Source organism: Mesoplodon bidens (genome assembly GCF_964165515.1).
Source record: "Mesoplodon bidens genome assembly, chromosome: 12".
Lineage (NCBI taxonomy): Eukaryota > Metazoa > Chordata > Mammalia > Artiodactyla > Ziphiidae > Mesoplodon > Mesoplodon bidens.
The window spans coordinates 56278217-56303293 of NC_138168.1; the positions used below are offsets into that span (position 1 = coordinate 56278217).

The following is a 25077-nucleotide window of genomic DNA, read 5'->3' on the forward strand; positions in this document are numbered from 1 at the left end:
ATCTTGGTTGCAGGTTTTTCTCTTTCATCACTTTAATTATGTCCTGCCACTCCCTTCTGGCTTGTAGAGTTTCTGCTGAGAGATCAGCTGTTATCCTGATGGGGATTCCCTTGTGTGTTATTTGTTGTTTTTCCCTTGCTGCTTTTAATATGATTTCTTTGTGTTTAATTTTTGACAGTTTGATTAATATGTGTCTTGGCATTTTCTCCTTGGATTTATTCTGTATGGGACTCTCTGTGCCTCCTGGACTTGATTAACTATTTCCTTTCCCATATTGGGGAAGTTTTCAACTATAATCTCTTCAAATATTTTCTCAGTCCCTTTCTTTTTCTCTTCTTCTTCTGGAACCCCTATAATTCGAATGTTGGTGCGTTTAATGTTGTCCCAGAGGTCTCTGAGACTGTCCTCTGTTCTTTTCATTCTTTTTTCTTTATTTTGCTCTGCAGCAGTTATTTCCACTATTTTATCTTCCACCTCACTTATCCGTTCTTCTGCCTCAGTTATTCTACTATTGATCCCATCTAGAGTATTTTTTATTTCATGTATTGTGTTTTTAATCGATGCTTGATTCATCTTTAGTTCTTCTAGGTCCTTGTTAACTGTTTCTTGCATTTTGTCTATTCTATTTCCAAGATTTTGGATCTGGGAAATAGAATCTTGGATCATCTTTACCATCATTATTCTGAATTCTTTTTCAGGTAGACTGCCTATTACGTCTTCATTTGTTAGGTCTGGTGGGTTTTTATCTTGTTCCTTCTCCTGCTGTGTGTTTTTCTGTCTTCTCATTTTGCTTATGTTACTGTGTTTGGGGTCTCCTTTTTGCACGCTGCAGGTTCGTAGTTCCCGTTGTTTTTGGTGTCTGTCCCCAGTGGCTAAGGTTGGTTTAGTGGGTTGTGTAGGCTTCCTGGTGGAGGGGACTAGTGCCTGTGTTCTGGTGGGTGAGGCTGGATCTTGTCTTTCTGGTGGGGAGGTCCACGTCTGGTGGCGTGTTTTGGGGTGTCTGCGGACTTTTTATGATTTTAGGCAGCCTCTCTGCTAATGGGTCGCGTTGTGATCCTGTCTTGCTAGTTGTTTGGCATAGGGTGTCCAGCACTGTAGCTTGCTGGTCGTTGAGTGAAGCTGGGTGCTGGTGTTGAGATGGAGATCTCTGGAAGATGTTCGCCGTTTGATATTATGTGGAGCTGGGAGGTCTCTTGTGGACCAGTGTCCTGAAGTTGGCTCTCCCACCTCAGAGGCACAGCACTGACTCCTGGCTCCTCAATTTGGGATGATTTGTTGTCTATTCCTGTATTCCACAGATGCAGGGTACATCAAGTTGATTGTGGAGCTTTAATCCGCTGCTTCTGAGGCTGCTGGGAGAGGTTTCCCTTTCTCTTCTTTGTTCTCACAGCTCCTGGGTCTCAGCTTTGGATTTGTCCCCGCCTCTGCGTGTAGGTTGCCGCAGGGCGTCTGTTCTTCGCTCAGACAGGACAGGGTTAAAGGAGCAGCCCCTTCGGGGACTCTGGCTCACTCAGGCCGGGCGGGAGGGAGGGGCAGGGAGTGCGGGGCGAGCCTGCAGCGGCAGAGGTCGGCGTGACGTTGCACCAGCCCAAGGCGTGCCGTTCGTTCTCCCAGGGAAGCCGCCCCTGGATCCCGGGACCCCGGCAGTGGCGGGCTGCACAGGCTCCCGGAAGGGCGGTGTGGACAGTGACCTGCGCTCGCACACAGGCTTTTTGGTGGCGGCAGCAGCAGCCCCAGCGTCCCACGCCCGTCACTGGGCTCCGCGCTTTCAGTCGTGACTCGCGCCTGTCTGTGGAGCCCCTTTAAGCAGCGCTCTTAATCCCCTCTCCTGGTGCACCAGGAAACCAAGAGGGAAGAAAAAGTCTCTTGCCTCTTCGGCAGCTCCAGAGTTTTCCCGGACTCCCTCCCGGCTAGCTGTGGCTCATTAGCCCCCTTCCGGCTGAGTTCTCGCCGCCAGCCCCAGTCCTCTCCCTGCGCTCTGATCGAAGCCCGAGCCTCAGCTTCCAGCGCCGCCGGGGCGAGCAGACAAGCCTCTTGGGCTGGTGAGTGCCGCTCGGCACTGATCCTCTGTGCGGGAATCTCTCCGCTTTGCCCTACCCAGGTATGTGGGGAGTTTCTTGCCTTTTGGGAGGTCTGGGGTCTTCTGCCAGCGTTCAATAGGTGTTCTGTAGGAGTTGTTCCACGTGTAGCTGTATTTCTGGTGTATTCATGGGGAGGACGGTGATCTCCGCATCTTACTCTTCAACCATCTTACCCGGAAGTCCCCTACATGTTTTAATATGAAACTCAGTTGGGTATTCTAGTTTTGCCTAATAACTATTCATTGTATGTTTTCTCATATATTGAAAAATCTCAGTGATTGAAAAATCTTCACTGTCTCTATCATCTCTACCATATGGATACATTTCAGTGTTAATTGATGTTCCTAATGATGTTTCTGAAATGCTGTGTGATCTGAAAGCGTCTGTTAAATTATCAAAGAATAGATTACATTTAGTAATATCTGTGTTTATAATCTCTTTGTAAGTCATATTAAATGTACTAAATAGCATATTTGGTAACTAAATGATACAGCCATATACAATTAGAGACTTGGCAGGGTCCTCAGTTCCTATTAATGTTCAAGGCCTTTGTGGATTTGTGCAGGTTTGATGACTACTTGGATTATAAATGTTTCAAAGATAAATAATTAACAAACAATAAATTGTTTTTTTAAAATAACATTAAGCACATTTTTGAAATCTTGAAATTCCAGATAATGAATTGATTTTTGCTAAAGAAAATATCTAAGATTGATAAGTTTCCTTGAATTATCTCTAATGTTTTCACTGATTGATATAGACAAGAAAAGGGGACTGTCTGGAACTGTGTGGTACTTAATTCACTGTTACTTTGCAGGAAAAAGAAAGCAACTAAGTAGGCATATACAATTAAATATAGATGTCTACTAATTCTTCAATAAAAGTTAAGAATTTTCATTCGTTATGAAGACAAGAATACATAGGACAATATATTTATGTGGTAGGAAACAAATACAGGTGTCTAAAACTTAGGAAAACATTGGAGGAAGGGTCAGAAAAGACGTGAGAAATATTCAGATTAGACTAAGGTATCCTTCTGTAGCTGAAAAATACAAATTCTTTATGTTTCTAATCAACTTATGCCAAAGTGAGATTTCTAAATTCAGGAAAATATACTGGAATGGTCATTCAGGATATTACAAAAAGAGAAAATGACTTACAGTTTGAGGACGTGAGTTTTGGGTCAAAAAATGGATTGACCCTTTCATCACTCCTTACACATTTTTAAAATTGTAATGGGCCCAACTTCCATTACAACTTCATCTTCAAGCTCTTTTACTTCTTGGCATGATAACATTCACTGAGGAGTGTTGAAAGGATGTGAAAAAAGATAGGAGGGAAGGGAAAAACAGTGTGGCCAGTATGTGTCTTCTGAGATGCAGGAAAATGAAAGTGAAGGAGAAAAGGAGGAGGGTATGTGATGAATGAAAACACTTGTATTACCTGGTATCTTGACAAAGAAATATAAAGAAAAATTGACTATTTGAGTTACTGATTCTATCCTGATGTGCTCATGAGGAGACCCTCCTTAGAAGAGGAAGTGAGTGTGTGGGTGCTAGTTGGATGGGATGGGAGAAGACATTCCAAAAGGGGACAGTGCATGAGAAAAGTAGAGACATAGTAGCCTGTGACTTATGGGAACAAGAGCAGTTGGAATACCTCAAGTTGAGAAGGTAAAGTAGGCACAGAGGCCATGCCACAAAGCACCTGGACTCAGGTTATAGACATAGTATGGAGTTTGGACTTTCCAGTATTCAGTGGGCAGCCAGTGTAGGATTTTGAATAGGGGAAACATGCCATCAGATTTTTGTTTGGAGAAAATGTATTCTGATAGAATTATATTGGGACGGGAAAGAGACCTGGGCTAGAATTACAGCATTGAAAGCAATCATCTAGATGGGATAAGAAGCTATTAAGGTGACTGGGATGGTTCCATTAATGTACTAAATTAGAAGAGAGACAAGACAGAGCCTGGAGATCACCTACTTAGTGTGTACACAATTAAACAGGTTTCTGCATAATTGATATAAAGAGAATGAGGAAGATTTAAATATTTCAGGAAGAATTTTCTGCACTGACTACTGTTAAGACTGTATCAGTAAACATTCCTTTCTGACTGATCAATCTTTCCTTCTAGTACTGGGGAAAAAAATGCCAGCATCTACACAAGACTGACATTTACTTTTGAGAATGTGCAAGAGAATAAAATGCCTTCTGGGTTCTAAATTCTTGGGGATATTTCTGAGTCTCTGTGATGTTTATCAATTAATTGAAAGCTATTTTCATTTTTGATATGAAGAAGAATTGGAAAGTTCAGCTGTCAATAGTAAAATAAACAAAGGGAAAGCAATGTGTTTTGGAGAGACATATGGCAAACTAGTTAATGCTGTTACAGTAATTTTCCTAAGTGTATCTCTCAATCACATTAGGTCTCTATTCTGGACTTTACTGATCATTAAAAGCTGCAACACTTAGTGAATTGAGCATGATTTATTGTATGAATTTATCAAATGTTCTTGAAGAGAGTAAGTAGGACCTGTTTGAAAACATATTTTTATTGTGCTTATGTTTAGACTCTAGTTCCATTCATAAGATGACACAATTTTTAAAACACACTTAATTATATTCAATATTGACTTCTGAATTGTCATGGCCTTGGCAGTTTTTGAGTCAATTCTCTGTATTTTATTTTCATAATTGTAGAATCCCAATATTTATAATTAAAAGGAAGGACATTTACGTCACTCATTTGAGTCATATGCTAGTTCACACATGGCCTAGCATAGTTTCTTGCATATAGCAGGTGTTACAAAGTGAACATAAAATAATTCTGAAAAGTAGGGCCTTCTGCATTCTCAACTGAAAACAATGTATGGAAATATTCCCCAGTATATACCCCAAAATGCAAGGTGGGCTCAGGAGGTTCCAGATCTCTCCCAGGTATTTCAGAGCTCCATTAGGATTCAGAAGAGTACTGGGGGCATAGTCAATAAGTGTAGCTGCTTCACCTATCTACCCATCAAAGCCTCCATCCACCCCACAGCCAGAATGTATTAAATAATATGCCAAATGAATTAGCACTAATTTGGGACTAATTAATTTGGGACTGAAGAATGAAGTGTTATCCTTGATTTCACTGAATGTGTAGATTTTTGGACCATTCATGCATAGAAGCAGTAATTATAATGATGATGAGTCTTGCCAATAAAGAAATCGATGGTGGTAGTTTACTAATGGAACATAGAAAAAGGGGATTTCACTTAGTGTAACTGATCAGGGCACTGGATGAGGTAGGTGTCTACAGAAGAAGGAAAATACATGACCTTGCCTTCAGTGAAGTTAAAGAGAAGACCTTGGGTCACATCTTCCAGTTGCATAATGAGCAGTATCTGCATCACCCTTCCCACATTTTAGCATACTCACTACATTGTGGAGAAAGGTGGGTCAGCAGATACCCTTCATCCTGGCTTGGGGCTCAGTGGATTTCCCTGGAAAACTCTACCAGACAGAGAGATTGGCAAATGAAGTTCATTTTGTGTTCTCTAACCTGACTTTCCCCAGTCAATGTGGTTAATTAAGTTAAATTATGTTCACTTTGTGCCCTTGCCCTTAGCACAAAGAAGACAAACGAAATTTATTTTCACAATCATTTGTATTCTTCAGCTTAAGTAGGGCTATTCATCCACTTAAATCCAATACTTAAATATAATTCATTCAAAAACATTGCAGTTTTTCCTATCATTCTAAAAGTTGAGTGTTTCAAATGACACAAAGTCTAAAAGTTAGGACCAGGATTGTGTAAAATCAATTGTACCTATTGTATCAGCAGTAGGTTTTAGGAATTTTGCAGATGATTCAGGTCTTAAAGTACTTTTATCCTTTTTGAAGGGAGAAAGAGAAATATGTGTGTGTCAAAAATAACTTAAGGATATGCCTTTGAAGTAATCTGTTTTAACAGGTTAAATTTATAGCACATAATAGTTGTCAATAGAAATCCATTTTATTTTACAAGCTATTTAAATTAAGTGAATTCCTGTGGCTAAAGGCTTGTGTTTTGTACATGCATTTGAACAGATAATATTTTAATGATAGTCATGGTGAACTTTATAGACATTTTTTGTCTTCTGAAACACCCCCTCGGAGCCTCTCTGTGTTCATTAGGATTAATAAGATAATGTCTCCCAGGTGCTTAGAGTTTTTTGGAGAAAGGGAATGAAGCTTTGTGTTAAAATGATTATTACTGACTTCAAAGAGCTATATGAGAGTTCAGAAAGCATATTTTTTTATTAATAGCAACTCATAAATGTCAGTGAGAAATAGCATTGCATGATCTTACAAATGGTCATTTATTCAGTAACAAGCCAGTCATCTTCTTTTCTTTCTCCATTTGCTCTCTTGGGGAAGAAACTAGGAGTTCGTGCTACCAAGACAGGATGGGATGCCATGAAGGGGACCAAAATGATTTGGTCAAAATGGTTAAGTTCATTTAGGGAAATGAAATGACTTTAGCCTTGGCCTCCCTGGAAGCATTGTTTACTGGTACTCAGTAAAAGGCCAAAAGTAGATAAAGATTACAGAATTTAGCTTCTTACAGGTATAAGGGAAATAGAAGTGGTGTCACTAATGGAGAAACCTCAAAACAGTCAAAAGTGGCCCATGACAATAAGTCACTCCCAACTCCTCCTGACTCCTTGGGGGGGTGGATTATAGTCTACATCTCTCTAAGGCATATTTAAAATGTGGCAGTAATAACCATTTCAGTAATTTTCTTTGTATAGTGCTTTGAACTTTACAGAACTTCCACACCTAATTTTAATACCCAGAACAACTCTATGAGAGGGTACTGTTCAGTCCATTTTAAAGATGAAGAATCTGAGGCTCAAATAATTTAATTCTTTTTCCAGATATATGCAGTTTGTAAGAGACACAGGTGGGGTTGGAACCCAGATTTTATAATTTTAGTGGGGTGCTCGTCCCAGTACACAATTATAGGAGAGTCGCTCACAATGAAACAAGTAGTAATGTGAGGCTGTGGAACTATGTCGTTGATCTAGCAACAGAGTCATGTTTATTCTGTTTATTTTCACCAACTTCTTCCTGATAGCAGTCCCTAAACCTTGAGTTTACAAGAAAGTCTTACTTTCCAAGTGTAATTCAGCTACCTTTGAGACATACTGACTCAATGGTACTCCATTGTTTTATTCTGAAGTCATTCATAGAAAAATGTTTTAAATTATTGTTATTTTATCTTGAAGATATTGTTGTGGGAAGTGTTGAATTACATTTGTCATGTGTTCTAAATGATTTACATACCTTCCCTAGACAGAAGATGCAGTCAGGTTCTCTTTGAGGTGACTATTAGGTTTACAGTACCTTTTCAATGAGAAAAAAAAAAAGAGTTTTTCCCCCACATGTATTTTCAGATGCTAAATTCTTTAAACACCAGCTGTATGTTAATAATGAGTAACATTAAGGGGTGTATTCTCATTTTCACAGTTTAACTTGTTTGAATATTTTGCCCTTTAGAGCATGAAGTATTATAAAAAGAATGACCCTTATAAATAAAAGGGTAAAACTAAATAAAATTTCACAAAGAAAACAATATACACAAACCTATGCCATGTGTGATCACTTCAGTATTGTCTGTAACAGTGAAATGTCCACCCTCCATGACCATCCATTGGTGAATGGAGTGGTAAAGCGTGGTAAAATCATATAATAATGTGCAAGAGTGAGAGGGGATTCATGACAACCATATTTTATCAACATGCTTGAATGTTATATAAGTTTTAGTAAAAATAGAAAATTTCACAAGAATACGTAAACTGCTAAACTCTGTAGTTTCAAAGATATATATAAAACATACATATACAAAAAACACATATACAAACAATAATGTATGCATTTTTATAGGTAAATATAAGTATACAAAGAAGGTGGTTTGGGTGAATATATATTAAATACATAAAGTATCCATGGACTTGAAAATGCAGAGATAAAGGGAACACAAAAAGAGAATTCTTTTTTTTAATGTATGATGATATTGTGTCATTAATTGAGCTTTATACTTGACTGAATATACAGTCCTGTGTACATAATTTGTGGGCAATACCCAAGTCTAAACATGGATATTTGATTCATAAACAGTAAGGCTGAGTCTATGTAACCATGCTAATAGCAGGTTGCATACGTATTATCATTATCATCTTTTAAAACAACAGGTCTTAACCAGAAAGTGACAAGACATGGGTATATTGATTTCAGAAAAAAGGATTAGAATTACACGTTAATACTTCACGCCTAACCCCCAAACTACTTTGTATTTTGCAGTCAGATGATCCAGGCCCTTTTGCAAGTACTTCACAAATGTGAAAAAGCATTCCCTACTAGGAAAACAATGTGGAGGAGCATAGATTAGACTTTACACACACACACACACACACACACACATATTTGTTTTGCTTGAATGCTTTTTTAATGTTAGAAAGCAAATGTTCCTGGAAAGTAGAAACTAAATTTATATAGAATGTTTATTAAACGATTAACCAAAAGAAACACAATTTTTGATAAAGGATAGCCTAATACAAAACTTACACAAGTTAATATAACATACCAATTAGTAAAACACTTTTGCTGAAAAGTACAAAAATATAAGCTAGACAAGCTGTACAAAAATAATAAGCTCTTTATACAAGAAACTGTTATAGATGGCAGAATATGGTAAATGCCCAAAATGATGCACCAAAATGTATAGAAGCATCCAAAGAATGGTAAAGACCATTTTCAGTTAACATGAGGATGAAGAAAGTCAGGAAAGAAGTCTTGTAATAGAGGACATGTGTGAGATGGCCTTCACACCTGGGGCTTAACTCCTTTGATTACTCTCGGACTCCAGAGGTCTGAATGTAGGAAAGAGAAAAGGATAAGCAAGGGAAGACTCAGAAATTAGAAGCGAGACAAATGGTAAAGAGATGAGGAGGGCAAAGGGATGGAGGGAAGGTGGAGAAGGAGTGAGGGAGGAGGAGAGAGGAGAGAGGAGAGAAAGAAACAGAAGTTGAATGAATAAGGTGGGGGAAGGAGTAATAATGATTGGCTTCTTAAATTTAACATCTGGGGTGCTGGCCAGCCTGTGTATGATATCCAATAGCAGGTAAAAACACCAAAAACCAGGGGAAAAAGCTGGCAGCCTAAGATGTGAGGTGGAATAATGGTTGAAATCCAGAGACCGAATATTTTTATCATACCTCTTTTTTTTGTCTCTGATGTCAGCATTTCATTGGTCACTAAACATGCCTGTCCTAGACCAGAACTCTTGACAATGGGCCGTTTGCTACACCTGGATAGGTATAGGCAGAATTGTTATAGTATTACATTCCTGAAGTTCTTGTCAATGCCAATTTATGATCCTGGCAGTTCCAGAAGGAGAGGCAGCATTGTTATTTTTTTTAAACAATGCTCACTGCTTGATCCTTTGTGTGCTCTTAATACACAGTGAAGAGAAAAACATAATTCAAAAACAGTCATGTACCACAATGTTCACTGCAGCTCTATTTACAATAGCCAGGACATAGAAGCAACCTAAGTGTCCATCGACAGATGAATGGATAAAGAAGCTGTGGCACATATATACAATGGAATATTACTCAGCCATAAAAAGAAATGAAATTGAGTTATTTGAAGTGAGGTGGATGGACCTAGAGTCTGTCATACAGAGTGAAGTAAGTCAGAAAGAGAAAAACAAATACCATATGCTAACATATATATATATATGGAATCTAAAAAAATTATATATATATATATATATATATATATATATATATGGTTCTGAAGAACCTAGGGCCTAGGGGCAGGACAGGAATAAAGATGCAGATGTAGAGAATGGACTTGAGGACGTGAGGAGGGGGAAGGGTAAGCTGGGAGAAAGTGAGAGAGTGGCATGGACATATATACACTACCAAATGTAAAACAGATAGCTAGTGAGAAGCGGCTGCATAGCACAGGGAGATCAGCTCGGTGCTTTGTGACAACCTAGAGGGGTGGGATAGGGAGGGTGGGAGGGAGACGCAAGAGGGAGGAGATATAGGGATATATGTATATGTATAGCTGATTCACTTCGTTATAAAGCAGAAACTAACACACACCATTGTAAAGCAATTACACTGCAATAAAGACGTTAAAAAAAAAAAAAAAGGAGCTTAGGGGCAGCGACCTGATTAGAAATGGGAGCTAGAGAATTTGTTCGAAGCTTTATATATAAAGCCAGGACATGGCTTTTTATGGAGATTGCCTGTATAGACTTGGAGCAATAGAGCCTTTCACCATGCTTAAAAATATATATATATATATATACAATGAAGAACAGTTTTCTAAGGAGTGGCTTGTTTTTCATTGTAGAATATGGTCTCCTCTCTGTGGTAAGGTTTGAAATAGGTTCAGGGATGAGCTTATGAGAGTGTATCTGAAGGGCTTGAGGAGAAAAATATGTCCAAGAATCATAAATGTTAATCTGGATTAATCTAGCAGTTATGAGATTCTAGAACAGTGAGTTTAGTGTTAGAACTGTTATCCTTCCAGATTTCAAAATCTGTAAGGATGGAGAAAACAACTGTGAGACTGATGCTTACAAATGTAAGGTTACTGGAGGATGATACAGTGTTTAAAAGGAAGGAAAGAAAGAGTTATAATAAATTGAAGGCATGAATAGAAATAAATATTTATATTTGGTAAGGTATTTTAGATATGTTGTCTCTGTTGTCTTCACAAGAGCACTCTAAAGAGAAGTTAAGCTTTGACAGTCACTGGGATGTGGACAAAATCACATCAAATACAGATGGGGAGATAGGTATCAAGGCACTTCTGAGTCAAAGCTTGTTTTTCCTGTAACTTCACCTTGCCTCTTAAGAAAAAGTTACAGAAACAATACAGGTGGGTGATCAAGTAAGGAATTTCTGCTATATCAGTGGACTGGTCACCTGTAGAGGAGACCTGGGGGTGTCAGATAGGACAGAGCTTGATGAAAATGAGGATTTGTGTCTAAAGTTATGACAACAGCAACCTTAGGGAAACAGCACTGAGCATTTGACCAAGGGGGCTCTGCAGTAGAGGAGAAACATGTCCAGGAACACAAGTTTCAGTTTATAAACTTCACTCAAACAGTACTTATTAAAAATTGGTGAATATGGGGCTTCCCTGGTGGCGCAGTGGTTGAGAGTTGCCTGCCGACGCAGGGGACACGGGTTCGTGCCCCGGTCCGGGAAGACCCCACATGCCGTGGAGAGGCTGGGCCCGTGAGCCATGGCCGCTGAGCCTGCTCGTCCGAAGCCCGTGCACCGCAACGGGAGAGGCCACAACAGTGAGAGGCCCGCATACCGCAAAAAAAAAAAAAAAAAAAAAAATTGGTGAATATGGTACAAGAATACTACTGGGTTCTTCTAATCATGCTCATAATGTTATTGGGATAAATGATCCAGCTACCATAGTTAACCTAGATATAGGAGAAATCTAAAATACCAATATGGACTTTCTTTAGTCCATTGGTAACAATCAGCAAACATTTCAGGTATTCTCTGCCCAGAACTTGTGGCAGTAGCAGTCTCTGAGTTTTGGACAGCTTCTTCCTTTCCCCCTCACGTAGCCAAAGGGTCAGAATGCCCGACTTCCTCTGTAAGCAAGCCTGATTCCCTGTGATGCAGATCCCTGGTCACAGAGGTCAAGGAAGGAATGGGCTGTTTACCTACAGCGGGCACCTCCTAGAAACACACACTCACCCACACAAAACACCAGGCTTTCCTCTCAGGCTCTGAGAAGCAGGATGGGAGATGTGGGAAAAGGATCCTTGTTGCATTCAGGTTCTTGGATCAAGTGAGTGGCTCCATCACTGCGCTTCCCATGGCTTGATTATAGGAACCAACAGTTTCCCCCTCTGTGTTGTTGAGTTTATGTCACTTTTTTTTTTTCCCGGTACATGGGCCTCTCACAGTGTTGTGGCCTCTCCCGTGGCGGAGCACAGGCTCCAGACGCGCAGGTTCAGCGGCCGTGGCTCACGGGCCCAGCCGCTCCACGGCATGTGGGGTCTTCCCGGACCCCCTGCATCGGCAGGCGGACTCTCAACCACTGCGCCACCAGGGAAGCCCTGAGTTTATGTCACTTTTGATTAAAAGTGTCCTAAGATAATGACCAAATAATTTTCTTAATGGAATATTTCAATATAATTCAAAGGTAAATAGTCTTTATTAATTTGTCATTGGATATTCGTTTTTAGCTAGCATGCATAATTTACAAATTTAAATTCTGGTGAAATATGTTTCAAATATGATTTCACCTAGATTGTCTTATATATTGCCCATTTAAAAAAAATCCTGCCACCTGAACAGAGTTTTCTTTCTTCATAGGGAGGTAAGAGAAATAACTTGTCTAACTTTCACAAAGGTTTCAGTATTCCTTTCCCCCTAAAATACTGCTGCATTTAGTTGCTACCTTATGAAATTACAAAAAAACAGCATAAAAAGAATGCATAATTTAAAAGGGAAAGCACTGTGTTGTCACTATTAAATGAGTAATATTTTCTTTTCAGATACTAGCACCCTGGGAATCTTTTAAATAAAAACAATAATTGTATCATAGACTGAAAAACCTATTGGTTTTACAAGACTGAAGTTCAAAATGGGCAGCTGACTTGAAAATTAGGTGGAGGATGTTTAGTTGTTGCTTGTTTTTTCGAATTATCCACTGCCTTTTTACACCCAGCAAGACAATTTACCTTTGAGCGAACTCCTCTCTCTAGTCTTCAGAGACTAGATATTTAGGATAACTGGGAACAAGGGTCTCCTTAGTTTAGTCATGGCAGCTCTGGGTGGAATCCCTGATTATTGGATAATCATGCAACTCTAGAATAGCGCAGCACAGTTAATCACTATGACCTTCAAGCCCAGGAAGAATCTGAAAATTTTTGCAGTGTATAAGGCATGTTCTCTCATTTAGACCGACTAAAAAAACTCACTTTTGCTATTCTGTAATTTATTGAAATTAACCAAAATGTGAATCCTTTTCATCTATTTTAGAATATAAATGCCAGGAAATGAGATATTTTAAAAGGAAAGGCAATGGGAATAGCCACAGGTACCTTAAAATGTAATCTAATATGGCAAGATTTGACCAGTGTGGTTGAAATTGTCTTCCATTTTTCTCTTAACTCCTTTCCTGGTTCATACATTTTCTGCTATCTGCATAAAACAGGATAACTAAGTATAGCATTTTCTATTCTCTGATTTCTCATGTCTGCTCTACTGATTTCAGGTGAGCTGATCCGTTGCCCACATTTCTGCAAGTACAGGATAGATCCTATGCCTAAACACACCTTGCAGTAGATTTGACTGAGCAATGCAGGGTAATAAAAGTAATGAGGCCATTGAAATCCCTTTAGCTTTGTGCTGATGCCTGGAAACTGTCATTTATTTTGTAGTGCCTTTAATTGAGAAGTTAAAAAAAATCTACACAGTAATTGGTACTCCATTTTTTTTCTCATATTAAAGAATAATAAAGCTGTGTATCTTGTTTCCTGATTGTTAACAAGCATTGATAGTTTGTGATTTCATGTAAAATTTTATTTTCATTCATTTCTTTTGGTATTATTGTCACAAAAAACTTAAAGATCCTCTTTGGTACAGCCAAAGAAAGGATAAAGGCCAGGTCTTGTGACATTTGTATGTGTGGAAGGTTGAAAACTTACCTCCTTCAACTCAGTGATGTTTCTTTCCTCCTTTGCAGTACCTAATACAGACTTTCTAAATATAGGTGAATAATAAATATGAGTCATTCATAATTAATAGGATTGTAACAAAACACAGCATCAGCATAATCCTCTAAGAGATTGATAGGTACACATTGCCACTTTACATAATGGCATGAAAGGCGTGGTGCTCTCAAATACGGATTTGCCATAGTAAATGAGTTTTTGTTACTGTATATATTTTGTTCTACATACCCAGTTATCAATGATCGCCTTCATGCCTCTCAAAGGGCAGCAGAAGCAGGAAAAGAATAATTGCCACTCTTCATGGAGCCAGCTTATTGATGAGGTGGACACAAATAATATTTTTAGCCTGCTGGCTGTCCATCTGTAAGCAGTTTCCTGGAGCTGTCACTTCTCCTTTCTCTGGAAACTGTTATGGCTTTGTCTGCCCAAGGAAAATAATGAGATCCATCTATCAAGAAAAAAATAAACAATAAACCCTATACCTTCCAATTAATTTGTTTTCACCTATGTTTACCCATGCGCATTCAGTAAACTATCCATCATGTTATATGCACATGGAGAAGTGCATTTTTCAAAAGGTTGAATCCATTAACCCTTTTTCTAACTAAATATATAGGCATCCCTTCCAGCTAAATCAGACACTTGTAAAAATCAATCCTTTCAGAGAGCTCATAAACACTCGCTCTGTCTTTCCCATGCCTACCCAGCGCTGATAAATCTGCAAGCTTAATATGAACCAAACAGGTTGTTCTCATTCATCCTTCCAAACTAAGTGTATGTTTCTCCTTAAATGCATCTTTGATTTCAATGCCACTCTGTTTCAGAAATAGACATGGAATGAGCAACTTAAATCAGCAGCTTCAACTTGACTTTTTTTTTTTGTTGTTAACAACAAGTTAGTGGAAAATGGTAGTGTATCTCAACAGTCAAATGGCATCTTTTTTCTCCTCCCTTAAACAGTATATGTTTTTCCAAATAAAAGACACTAAAGCAAAATGACTTGGGCAGTAATTTGTTCATAGGATTTTGCTGACATTTATAAACTATTTGAGCTTTACTGCTGCCTTGTTGCTGGCAAGATGCTTCAATAGTGAAAATGGTCCTGGAATTAAGTAACCTCCTCTTTTTTTGTCCATCTGTACCGTCAAAGTAGGCAGCCACCATTAAAGAAACACTTGTAAAATGCTTTAAAATCGTGAAGGGTTGTGACAGCACGTACTGAAAGCCCCCAGTTTAAAAACAACCTGTGCTCCAAGAATTCATTTGTTAAGAGAGTTGTTTGAAATATAGAACCTCAAATCCTCAATATGGAGGTAAAATTCCTAGCTTAATGCACTAGGACTATGGCATATCATAGATTTAAGGATATGGAGTAACTTACCTGGATCTTCTTTAACTTGACACCATTTCCTTAGAGATACAAGGAAAGTGAGAGAATTAGGGGTTTGCTCATGAAACAGTTGCAAAGAAAAACACTGTTATATAACTGGTTGTTAAAAGAGAAATACCATGAAATTAGCTAATAAGTACATTTCTACCGAGAAAGCTGGTGCTTAGGAGGAAAACGGGTTTCTTTTGAGGAACATGAGGGGAATAATTATGTTTAGAAATTTTAAAGAAAACTAGAAATATTGGGTGACTATAAACGTTGAAAGGACTGTTCTTTGTGCAGTCTAATTTTTGGTTTGTTTTTTCCTGGTCCTAGGCACAAAACTAGGTTATAATTATAATTTTGATAGAATATGGGGAAAAGAAGGCATGAACAAAGGAGGCGAAAGGGAGGAGTAGGTAAAGGGAGACTAAAATGTGCAAGAACTAAAAAGATGGTGGAGAAGGAAGAATGCATCAGGAGGGGAGAATGAAAGTGCATTGCCATATTATTTAGAAATTTGGTTAAGGATGTGGGCTCTACAGCTGGGCTTTATGCCACTTCCTAGCTTGGAGACCTTGGGTGATGGGTTTCTTAGACTTGCTTTTGTTTATGCCTCTGTTTCTTCATTGTAAAACACATACTATTATGTACCTCAGAGGCTTGTTGTGAGGATTGCCTGGCACATAGTAAGCCCTCAAAAATTTTTAGTTATTTAAGGGTCACCATCTAATTTATAATCTAAACAGGAGATCGGCAAACAATCCCTGGACCAAATCAAGCTACCTGTTTTTATATGGCTCACGAGCTAAGAATGGTTTTTGTGTTTTTAAATAATTGGAAAAATCAAAAGAATATTCTGTGATACTAAAACTGGACTTCATATATAATTTTAATGTATCCATAAATAAAGTTTTATTGGAACATAGCCACCTCCTTTAGCTTATATATTGTCTGTGGCTACTTCTGTGCTGTAGTGGCAGAGCTTCATTGCCATCTGGCCTACATAGCCTAAAATACTTGCACATAGGCCCTTTACAGGAAAAGTTTGGCAACCCTGGTCTAAACCTGGATGTATTTGAGAGTGAATGAGGGTACTATTAATATAAAGTTGGGGCAACAGGCATGAACTGAGCCAACCAGTAAGTAAGGTCACCTTCAATACATTTATCACGTGCAATAAGAAATAAACATGTGAGAATCGTGGGTGGGGATAAAACTGATGAAAAGAAAGCATATTTTATGCAAGTGATTTCAACTAGGGTAATTTATTAAAGTGTAAATCTTACTGTTTCTCTCCTATTAAATCCATCAACTGTTCCAAGAAGAATAGTATCCAAACTCAGTCTGTATAAGGACTTATGTAATCTGGTCCCTACTTACCTCTTGGACATGTTAACTAAAATTTCAGAAGTGGATACCTGATTGAAATAAAAGGGTGTTTACTTGGGATTTAAGACTACAGCCTGGGAGACATAGGTTCGAGAAGCACTTGAACTGTGTTCTGCCAGACTACAAAATGGGGGAGACTTACAAAGGCGAAACCTTCAAGGTTATAGTTACATGAATTGTTTATCAGGAATTATAATTGGAGATGGCAAGAAATATGGGTGCTTGTTAAATAAGGATTGGTTGGCGTCCGAAATGGTTGCATAGTTATAAGGGGGAGCAGCCTTATATCTTCAACCTTATGAAGACATAAGGTTGCAACTTTGTTTTAAAAATGCTTGGGGTTAGGTGTGGTTCACTGAAAGCTCATGTTCTCAGTGGCGCAGGGTCATGTCTGAGACCAGGTCCTCAATCTCCTGACTTTATTTTTGTATGCTTGAACTATGATTGCTCCATTATAATTTCAATTTGCCATCAGACACCTTTTCCAACAGCTTTCCCCTTTGTTCACTGTGTGCCGGCACACTCACGTTTCTTTTCCAGTAAAATAACAAGCTAGTCACTATCTTAGGGCCTTGGCAATGCTCTCTGCCTGGAATACTCTGTCCCAGACCTCTGCCAGTCTGGCCCTTCACCCTATGTAGTGCCATCTAACCTGGCATCATCCTCCATTCCATTATTTCATTTTGGCTTTTCAGACTGTCACTATCAGAAACCTGGATCAGAAGCTCCATGATAGCAGGGATTTGTCCTGTCTTCCTGGCCTTTGTGTCTCGCTCCTGTGCCTGCCACAGCTCCTGGCACAGACTGGGGGCTCAGTCTATGTGAATGCATCCTCCTGGCTCTGTTTGCATTGTTGCCGCTCCTTCTGTGCTGACCATACAAGTGGTTCCACTCACCGCTCTTTCTCATCCTTTGGCTCTAGATGAATAGTTTGGTATTCACACAAGGTTTAGTCGAAGTCACTAGTCTATATGGTCTCTCTGGGCACAGAGTACCTCTTTGATTGCTTTGTTTTGGCCATTTTCATATTTTGCTGCCTTCTCTATGCTAATCTATGTATAGATCTCAGCAGTCCTTTTCTGTCATGGTGCTTCCAGAGACTGGCCTTATTTCTTCATGATTTACATCCCTCACAGAATAGAGAGGAGTGTAGCACCTTGTAAAAGAAGTAGCTTCCTTTGAGCTTAGGCTGCACTGTTTTCAATTTTTTTGGTCTATAACAGTTTCCAAGATTAGGGTGTAAACTACTTGTAGGCAGAGGCCATAACTTTTCAACTGTATTTCTTTGTATCCATCACAACATTGGAGCAGGCAGGGACATGTGCTCAAGGAATATACATGAATGAATGAAGTATGGTTCACTCCTCATTACTTTCTGGGCTAATGCAATAAGCATCAGGGAAAACAGTCATAATAGATGATAATATGAAAATAATTTGGCTTTCGGAGACATTCTTTGATCCTGCCAACCCAGCTCTTACGCCCATCACAAGTTTCTCTGATTTGCATTTTTGTTGGGTTGGTGTTCAATTTGTACTGTCAGTCATGGAAGCCAGCCTTACATCATAGGAGCCTCTGTGCAGTTGTTAGCTGTCGACTGTGGAACTTGAGAAAAGAGGGGAAAAACTGTCCCCCATTTCTTGGTTTACAAACTAGCCCCTGTACACAGAGGGTAAGGAGAGACCTAAGAAAGAGGCAGACTACTCCGGGTTAGCAGGTGGCAGTTTTAATAAACAAGGGATTTGACTTACGAGGCTTGTCTTGGGCTGCTGCAAGAGGAGTAGATTTCTGATCCCACCCCCCAGAATCTTAAAAGTTTCTGTAGAGGCCTTAACTGGGTTCAGTTCATATACCATCCAGGTAGTCTCTACAACACCTTATTCTCTCAAGGGTGTGTCCTTGAACAGTTCCTGCTGTGGGAATGGTGGGTGGAGCATATGTTCCAAGGGCAGGGTTGAGGGCGAAGGGCCTCTGATTACCTGGTGCTGCTCCAGGTCAGCCAGAGGTCCTCTTGATGACTTCCACCAACCCTGTTCTCCCCACGTCCACCCCCACTGAGGCTATGTAGAAAAGAGGAAAAGCAGACGGAATAGTGAAGTCCTCCTCCAACTCTGGCAGAGGCAAGAAGAAAGCCTGTGGTTCATTTTCTAAACATTGAGAAATGCACCAAACTTCAAAGCTTCCCAAAGAGAACTGGATACCACTCACCAGAGTGTAAGTTGCCCAAGAGGAAGTATGTCTCCCTTATTTAACATATAATTTGCTATAAATCCAGTGCCTAGAACAATAGGGAATTAAGAACTACTTATTGCACGAAAGAATGGCTTTCTGATTACTCCTCCAGTTAAGTTTAGTAGACTGTGTAGGTAAAAATTAAAATTTTATCTTCAGTGTTTAATTATAAAATTCTTCAAAGCAGAGTGTTAAAGTTATGAGACTAAACAATGGAAGAATTAGACAATATGCCACACAGGGTTCTCTCTGGGATGTTCAAATGCTTTGGCATGAAAATATCCATCTGCTAGAACCGAAATGTCATCCAGCAATGGAAAAATGCCGCAATACAAGAAAAAACTTGCAAAAAAGAGCATTGCTATAATGATTAATGAAAATATGGTTTTTTTATTGTAAGTACATGCAGTTTGGGAGAAAGCTTTCAGCATATAAAACACTTTGAAAATAAAAGGTCCTGTGATTTGATTAAAGAGCTCCAAACTTTGAAAGATAGTAAATAATGCAGTACTTAGAAAATTGCTTTAAATATTTATTTCCCTGATTGGCTAAGATTGTTCACAAATTGCTACACATTGTAAGTGTTGATAAAACAAGTCTTAATAGCACATGCATCTTGAAGACAAGTAGAAATCCAAAACTTTTTTTTTAATGGGGGGGAATAGTCTCCATAGGTAATGCCATTTATAATGTTTATGTCAATGTCAATGTTTATAATGACTGGTTCTTAAACAGTTTAAAATGTTATTATATTTTCATTAACCTTCATAGCTGTTTTATGGGGAAGGGAGAAGCAAGACAGTCTTTCAAAACTTTCTCAAAAAGTCTTTAATCTTTCTCTCTCCCTTTCTGTTAAAAAATTATATAACGCGTGTAATCCTGTACTGGGGGGACTCCATTAACTGAGATGTAATTTAAATGAAGAAAACCTTTTTATACTATTATTGTCTTCTATGAAGAGGCAAGCAAGCTTGGTGTTCAAAGAAAGTAAATGGAGAAGTTTTCAAATATGCCTTCCCTTCCTACTCTTGGGATCCTTTCATGTTCTAAGTCTTTTTTTTAAGGTGATTTAAATATTAGGAGATGTACTATACCCAAACACTGTGTACAGACTAGTCATACTGCTCATACCACTTAGCAACCTTAGACAATAAGAGCTATTGCCAAAGAGATCTATTAGAAAAATCTCAGAAGTGAGTTCATAAATACACAGTATCAAAGATTATTTTCAGATCTTTTACAAATAATATGCATTCAGTTAAGAAAATTTAGAAATGTTGTCTGTAGTTAATCCAAGCCTCTTAAAAAAGTGTTCTTCATTGGTTAATCAGGATTAAACTGAGTGAAGGGCTAGAAACAAGAGAGTGGAAAAAATAAAGTATCGCTATGTATGTTTCAACATAAACAGTACAGAGATTGGAACACCTTTGGCAGTAGAAAACAGTTACACTTATTCTACCGACCAAATAAAACTACCATTATAATTTAACAATGGTTCTTTCCAACCTGTTACCCCAAATAGCTTTGTTTATTATAGTGATATGTAAATAAAAATATAAGCATAAACATACATGCGAAATTTGCTAACCTATTTTTGTTTCATTTAAGTGTGTGACCTAAAATATTTCCATATTGTACATAGTCTTTAAGATCAAGACTGTAAGATCAAGGTCCTGTTAGTTTTAGCATATCCTTCTAATAGGGAAAATACCATGTATTGTTAGGTAATCCTCCTACTGTAGGGCATTTCCTTTTCCCTGCATTTTATTTAACAATATTGGGACAATGGATAGTTTTGTGTCTGTGTATGTGTGTATTTCTCCAAAATATCGTGTATTTTCCTTAGGGTAGAATGAGTTTCAGGAGTAACTTATTTTTAATGATCCCCTCTATGGCTTTTGATACATAATTCCAATTTATATTCTAAAAGAACTTGTCATCAGTAGTATAGGATAGTGAACACTGGGTTCTTATGTGCCAGGGACTCTTGTGAAAAAACTTTTACATTAATTAGCATACTTAGCTCTCTCAACACTCCTTAAGATATATGGTATTATTGTTCTCATTATATAAAAAAGAAATTGAAGAACTGAATTTGAAGAAATTGTACCCCTGAGACGTTAATTAACTTGCCCAAGGATGCACCGTTAGTAAGTGGTAACAAGACTACCAGTTTCTAGGCCTTCCTTGATATGGGACAAAATATATTACAATTTATTTTTAAAAAGGTAATGGGCAAAATAATAGCTTTATGTTGTTTAACTATCATTTATTTCCTTAGTGACAAGACAGCTATATTTTTTCTTTCATGTTTTTGTTTTTTTGTTTCTTTTTCCCTAGTGGATTAGCTACTTATCTCATGGAATTGTTGTGGGGAATAAAATCAATATATGTAAGGACTAGCCAGTGTCAAGCATGGTCATAGCTCTATTCAATGAACAGTGGTTTTTAATGTCATTTTTAGCTAGCTACTGAGGGAAGTAAGGCAAAAATTCAAAACCATGTATCTAGTTCCCTATTTTTTTTGTTATACAACTGGTTTTCTTATTAAAAGGAAAACAGTCTTTAGTAGATTTATTTTATATGCAATTGCTCCTGAAATTAAACTACTGTATAGCTAAATGTAATTACTGGAATAGAATAGAGAATTGTAAATTTTTTGATCTTTCATCACTGACAATAAAATATATTTTAGCACACACTACAAATATAGTTGTAGTTATTTATACTGTACTAACATATTATGTATTTATAAACATATGAAAGGGACTTATAAAAGTATACAGGTTGAATATGAAATACATAGAATTTTATATGTGAATTCATATTTTAAATCATTTTATCTTTTCAGATGTCACGAAATATTTATGTTTTTGCTAAAAATTATAAATATATTTCTTAAGAGCCATATCAGATATGGTTAGATATTATAATTTTTACTTTGTATTCTGACAAGCAAGGAACTCCTACCAGATCAGTTTTTTTAAATTATTTGCTTTCACTTGCTTTACTTAAATTGCTTTCAATCTGTGTGTTTCTTTGCAGAAATATTTTAGGCCATTTTTGCAGGTGGGCTTAATTAAACTAGAAAGTGAAATATCCAAATCCATCTCTCCCAGCACCAATGAATGGAAAGACGTCAAAATATTCTAGGCTTTAAGAACATCACTCTTCCCTCAAGATATCTCTAGGAGGTGACATTTGACATCCGTACCAGGGAAAATGCTAATTTAGATGTAAATATTTAAATATACATACATTTAAATAAATGGTGGAGACCATGGGGGAAATGTGTAGTGTTTAAACACTTGCAATTTAATAAAATATCTGTATACCTTGTTTCATACGTTTAAACACATGAGCTTCAGTAGGTATTATATATGGTTGAGGTGGCAGAATCGTTTGAATGGTGTGGGAGCCCAGGTTTGGGCCAAAGGCTTTAAATGAGATTAAGAAGATGTCAGTAGTTCATGTCAAACTGTAGAGGATGGATGCTGATGCAGATTCTGGAAGGTTTGGACTTCTGTTGCTACGTGGTCCTTGAGCATGTCACAGACCAAGGTTTCAGTCTAATCTCTGGCATTTAGAAGATGTGTATTACCTTGGCAGGTCTTAAGCCTTAGTTTTCATATGTGCACAAATGGAGGTGTCTTCCTCATGGGGCTACAAGAAAATACTAAACTATATGAGTAGATAGTTTAGAGCAGATCCTAGCGTGTAGTAAGTGCTCAGCCATCATTGTTGTTGCTGTATCCACCATGGTGTGGAGCCACACTGCCTGGGTTCAGACCCCTACATTCCACAAGGAACACACATGAACCTGGAGGCCAGCACTTAACCTTTCTATGCTTCATTTTCCTCACCTGTAAAGTGGCAATAATCATGATACCTACTTTACAGGGTTGATATGACGGTAAAATTCAACAAGAGTACTTAGAAGAAGTGCCTGCCACTCACTTAGTAAAGGCTAAATACATGTTTGCTATTGTATTATCACTGTTTTCATAACTTCCAGTGTTAACTGTCTAGGAAGAAAAACATTGTCTTACCTGGTTTATCATAGTCTCTCTTCTCACTCTCTGGTTACACATGATGGTATTCACGATATTACACCCGGAACTTGGTTGTTTGTATTCAATTATCTGTCTGCTTATGACTAATTAGGGATCTCTGGGTATTAATATGGAGGTTTGTCCATATCCTCAATGCTTAGTAGCTCCTGGTCCTGAGTCAGCCGTCTTTTTCAGTAAACAGAAAAGTGAGACGGTTTTGGAAAGTAAACCATGTAAATCCTGCAGACTGACTTTTATGTGTTCTTATTTTCTCCCTTCCCTCAGGCACTTTCGCTCACAATCTTATACAACACACGGCCTTTCATTATTTCTGCAAAAGTGAAGATCTTCACAGTATTTCCTTTAACTTTCTAATCTTTCACCCCCTGCTCTTTCTTCATCTCTCCTCGTCATTCCTCGCAGGCAAACCCACACACCTGCACACACATGAACTCTCAAACTGAAAAGCTCAAGTGGCTGCAACTGGCTGCCCCCTTGCAGCCTGCGTGCACACCAGCGCCCCCTTGCTCTGGTCTCTGCCACTGCTTATACGTTGTTTCTGTGTTACTCACATGTCATGTTACACGGAATTCCACATTCTTTTTTTTACTTGAAATCCATACTCTTAAGTTCTTAAATACCAAGTGCATAATTTAAAAAGCTTTCGTATTTTCTCTTAATACAATGAAGTGAATGTGTGTGTGTATGTATATATGTATGTATACATAATTTACCTAAACACACATCTGCATATATGTAACTTCTCGAGCATATGTGAAAATGAGAGTATGGGTGAATGTCTAGAGGGGAGGAGTATAGCATAGGAAGCAAGGAAGAATGAACTTCAGTTACATATGACTTAGCTTTGGACCGTTCACACCCTGAACCATCTTGGCTCTTTGACCGCCTTTTCCAGGTCTCAGTACACAAGGGTATGAAATGTTTGCCCTATCAAGAAGTATGTATAAGGGCGTGACCCCTTACTCTGTTGCTATCACTTTCTTAGAATGTTGTTTTTCTGAGTTATAGGTATATTGGGGACCTGCAGATAATTATTTTTATTTTCCTGTGTCCTGAGCCATGTCATTACCATGGCACCCTTTGGCTCTCCTCTGCCGTGGCCGCATCTCTTCTCCTGTTTGGCTGTGGCTCCTGATTGCTACGGCAGGAATATGCGCAGCTTTAGCTAATTAATTGCTTCGACAGAGCAGTAAAATGTACTTACCTAGAGTGCACTTCCAACAGGCACTATGGATTTATTAGAAAAGAGTTATGGATCTTGATTCATAGTTCATATATGCATATGCACGTTTGAATTAGAATTTTTTATAAATAATATGCTAATAACCCCTCAGCAGTAACAGGTCCTAAGACCATTATAAACTTGAGAACTAGAAACAGCAGGGCTTAATTGTAAAAATGAAAGGATAACATATGATTTAGCCATATGTGTTTATATGTAGAAAGCTTGTTACTTAGAATGGGTTTCCTCTTGCTTCTGTAACCACTTTAATAAGCAAGAAAGCATATCATCCTCTGAGTGCGAAGTGCATTGTAAGGATCCTGTCTCAAAACACAGTGCTGCAACCTGAAAGTGTATTTCCACTGTGCTGCATTTTAGTTTGTGTTAAAAGCAGCAAATACTCAAACTCCCAGCTTGAGGATAGCTTGAATACAATATGGCCTTTATTTGTCAATATATGCCAGCTTTCTTGGGCCAGAAGAGAAAATCCTCTCTTTGGCTGATTTGTGAAATGTGACAGAAGCATCTTGTAATGGACATTTTCCATGAGCATAATGTGGCCAGTTTCTCCCTATATCTTTAATCTGCTTTCTTGTCAGCTATGCAGCTCCTTTCAGCCTCTTCCAAGTTCTTCTCTCTGGAGTCTGAGGTGGACTGACAGAGCAGGTTGGACTTCAGTACGATAGCTGGGCATTCTTCCTAAAACAGAGCCAGCATGGGTACTATTGTTTTTGAATCACATCTCTCTCCTGCTCAACCCTCTTTAAGGGAAACAGTGGTGGTATGGGTAGCATGATACCTAGCCACTTTGTGAAGACTGCTTTCCTAAGTCTCTCTGTTTCTGTCCCTTTGGTTCCTGCCCTTCCTCCCTAATCCACAGTCTTTCCTTTTTTCAACCACAGTCCATTACGGGAAACCTTGATTCTCACTGTACTTCACTTGGATGTACTCAT

General features: G+C 38.4%; 1 protein-coding gene across 2 annotated transcripts in view; it reads left to right on the plus strand.

The window, feature by feature from the left end:
• Positions 1-25077, plus strand: part of NKAIN2 (sodium/potassium transporting ATPase interacting 2) — a gene marked incomplete at both ends in the record, with an annotated part of 980185 nt that overhangs the window by 250832 nt on the left and 704276 nt on the right. The gene's annotated exons all lie outside the window — the stretch shown is intronic.